Here is a 4,298-nt window from a genome sequence, read left to right on the forward strand (position 1 = left end):
CCGTAGCTTTCCATTGCTGCCGGATGTTGTGAGATGCTCATTCCTGGTTTGCCTGTGTTTTTTATGAATGTGCACGTTTTTTCTGCCTCTGGTGTAATGCACACTTTTATTTTACCCATCATCATGCATCTTGTGCCATTTACAAGTGAAAATGTGGGCTTCTGAGGGATGCGGATGAAACATGCATATTGCATCAAATGCATCTTTCATGCACACATTTTTATACTATTTTGGCACTTTCCTGCACAAGGCACATTTTTAATGGAAAGTTTGGTGGATCGCGCTTCACAATTAAATGTGCAATGGCTGTAGCACATTTTAGCGCAGTTGTGCATCGCCCTAGGATGTGCTTTTTTGGGAGAATCTGCCCCGAAGTGTGTTAGAGGGGAAAACAATGAAGATTTGGTTAGTCTTTTGGAACCCCTCTCCATGTGCGTCCCACGTAGGTTTGCGGACCTCCTCTCCCTGAGCATGACCGCTGCCTGACATGCCCCCATCATGCTTAAGACCTGGGAGTAATGGGCTCATCAACGTACTCAATGCTCAGTGTCTTGAGCCATCGCATCCTTTAATGTGCTTAGGTAAAAATTGTGCACAATGCAGCCAAGCTATCATTGAACTCCTAAATACTGACATTAGGCATGGTTATCGGCATCGCATTGGGACTTCAGCCAGACAGTCCTCCAAATCTCCGGGCACTGCCCATTGTGGCTTAACTTCTCCAAACACCACCCAGCAACCTGCTAAGAAGCACCTGGTAGCTTATTATAAAGGACACTGTTACATTTGAGCTCATCTCTGTTCTTATCTATTTCAGTACCCATTACGCTAGCAACACTGCAAATCATTTTTTGTATCGCCTCTTTGATTTAAGAAATTCGTTTCTAATAGGCATCTGTTTTTTGTTTTTTTGGTGTGGCTGCGGCAGACACCACAACGTGTATAAAGACGCGAATTTTCGCTGACAAGCCTCACCTCCTTTTAAATGTTACTGTTTGGATCATTGGCACTCGGCTAGACCACTGAGATTTTAAAGCCTGTCGTAGACATCTCTGTCTTTGCCTACTCCTGACAGCCTGTCACTCGTCGTCAGTCCACGAGCGCTCTGCATTGTGAGAGTAATGCTTCGTATGTCCTCCAATAAGCGTTACGTGTAGAAACCGTGTTACCAGTCAACCGCAAAAAGCCTGTCACTTGTCCTTCTATAAACCTCTTTATAAACTTATACACAAGCCCGTGAAACCCCCAGAGAAGTAATCGTAAGACCGCAAACAATAGCCAGCGTGTTGCAGCAGATGTCAACGGTAGGCAGGCGCCTCCTCCGCTGACAGCCAAGCGGGGGAGAGACGCGTGGCCCAATGGTACCAGCCTTGACTCCACAGACAAAAAAGCCAAGCAGTTCATCATATCCGGTGAGTCGAGGGGAGAGCCGATAAGTAGCAGCTGATTAAAGAAAGTACAAAGAACTATTGATATGCAAGGCGAAAGCCAGCATAGCAGATTCAAGCGCCACATGGGTGCTCACTTGAGAAACTCTGGCCGATTATCCTGTTGTTGAACTACCGTAACCAGAATGCCTTGGTAGAAAAGTGAAAAGGGGGTCAAAGTGGTCATACAGGGGTCTAGTAAAATCTTTGGAACAAGTGTTGACTTTTTGTATAAATATTATGAGAGCTCATCAGACCTTCAAGAAGCTTGATTACCGAGGGGCCTAATACTGATTGAAAACTTCTTGTAGATCTGAGCCCGAACGAGGGGGAACCAAGGGTGAAAAGGCATCACCCAACATGCAAGTTGAAAGGAACTTTTGTTTGTTATTTTAATGAAGACATCAGGTCCTCGGAGGCAAGAGACTTTTTTTGTAGAAAAGAGACTTAACCACTAAAGGCCTTGACAAGCGGAGAACGGAACTGTTAGCTCGTGCTGGGAAAGCTAGAGCGTGTGTTGTGCTCCAGAGTCCTACCTTGTCCCATGCTCAAAACATAGGGAAGGAAGACCTGACTGTTGCATCCTGACTTATTATTTGTGAACACTTCCTTCTTTCCTGTGAACCCTATTTAGGGTAAGGATTGGCAATAGGTTTTTCTTTAGTATAGATAGGCCCTTTCATTTGACAAGACGCCACTAGGACTGCCTTATCATTATTTGATGGTTGTAGCTTGCTCCCATCTTAGATTTAGGCTTAGATTAGGCGTTTTTCCAACCTGCGTATGCATTTTAATAAACACCCATGAACTGTGATTGCTTGTGTCTGTCTTTATTGTTGCCACCATGAGTTCCTTACAGTTCCTAAACCCCTTCCTATACACCTTCCTAAAACAGTAAATAACAGTCCAAACTTTAAATCACATCAAAAGACTCATCAAAATAGCTCGATTCAATGTATCCACCATCCTGAATTCATCAAAATGGATTCACCTTCCAATCAGTTAAAATAGGCCTCCAATCTAGAATCACAGAAAATACATGAATCGCATGCAAGAATGTGACTCACTAGATAAATTCCATCATAGTAATTAATCATGGTCTCAAGATCTACTTCTGTGAAGTTTTTTGCTCTGCAGACTTTCTCTGGCTCATGCCCACCCTGTTTGCCTTTGGGTGCCATTCTGGTGAGCTGAATTCTTGCAGATTGTGTCCCGTAGCTTTCCATTGCTGCCGGATGTTGTGAGATGCTCATTCCTGGTTTGCCTGTGTTTTTTATGATTGTGCACGTTTTTTCTGCCTCTGGTGTAATGCACACTTTTATTTTACCCATCATCATGCATCTTGTGCCATTTACAAGTGCAAATGTGGGCTTCTGAGGGATGCGGATGAAACATGCATATTGCATCAAATGCATCTTTCATGCACACATTTTTATACTATTTTGGCACTTTCCTGCACAAGGCACATTTTTAATAGAAAGTTCGGTGGATCGCGCTTCACAATTAAATGTGCAATGGCTGTAGCACATTTTAGCGCAGTTGTGCATCGCCCTAGGATGTGCTTTTTTGGGAGAATCTGCCCCGAAGTGTGTTAGAGCGGAAAACAATGAAGATTTGGTTAGTCTTTTGGAACCCCTCTCCATGTGCGTCCCAGGTAGGTTTGTGGACCTCCTCTTCCTGAGCATGACCGCTGCCTGACACAGTCCCCCATCATGCTTAAGACCTGGGAGTAATGGGCTCATCAACGTACTTAATGCTCAGTGTCTTGAGCCATCGCATCCTTTAATGTGCTTAGGTAAAAATTGTGCACAATGCAGCCAAGCTATCATTGAACTCCTAAATACTGACATTAGGCATGGTTATCGGCATCGCATTGGGACTTCAGCCAGACAGTCCCTCCAAATCTCCGGGCACTGCCCATTGTGGCTTAACTTCTCCAAACACCACCCAGCAACCTGCTAAGAAGCACCTGGTAGCTTATTATAAAGGACACTGTTACATTTGAGCTCATCTCTGTTCTTATCTATTTCAGTACCCTTTACGCTAGCAACACTGCAAATCATTTTTTGTATCGCCTCTTTGATTTAAGAAATTCGTTTCTAATAGGCATCTGTTTTTTGTTTTTTTGGTGTGGCTGCGGCAGACACCACAACGTGCATAAAGACGCGAATTTTCGCTGACAAGCCTCACCTCCTTTTAAATGTTACTGTTTGGATCATTGGCACTCGGCTAGACCACTGAGATTTTAAAGCCTGTCGTAGACATCTCTGTCTTTGCCTACTCCTGACAACCTGTCACTCGTCGTCAGTCCACGAGCGCTCTGCACTGTGAGAGTAATGCTTCGTATGTCCTCCAATAAGCGTTACGTGTAGAAACCGTGTTACCAGTCAACCGCAAAAAGCCTGTCACTTGTCCTTCTGCAAACCTCTTTATAAACTTTATAAAGTTCACTAGCCAATGATGTCTACTTGTTTGGGAAGTAAAAACACATTCATCTTTTTGTGGAACAGCAAATATTAGACATAATAACAAGATTATTCCCTTTGTCAAACAACGATTAAAAACAAATGATTTTATCCCACATAGCATTCTCGGGTGCTATATTATGCTATTTGGTTATTGAAATGCGTTAAACTACCACAGGTGAGGACTTGTAATGCTGAGTGACTGTTCGGTAGCGCGTTGCTGCACGTAACTGGGTTTCCGGAAGGCCGCATTCTGAAACCTCACATACATTACCTTTATAATGACAGAGTAATTAGAAAATTAAGGACAGTCATAAGGATCTAAGGCTGTCCAGCAATATTATCAACAGGCTATTACCTGAGGCTGCAGATGCATTAGTAGGCTACTACGTGAGGTTAAACCTGT

The sequence above is a fragment of the Ambystoma mexicanum genome, chromosome 5p (genome assembly GCF_040938575.1).
Source record: "Ambystoma mexicanum isolate Mex_15411 chromosome 5p, UKY_AmexF1_1, whole genome shotgun sequence".
NCBI classification, from domain to species: domain Eukaryota; kingdom Metazoa; phylum Chordata; class Amphibia; order Caudata; family Ambystomatidae; genus Ambystoma; species Ambystoma mexicanum.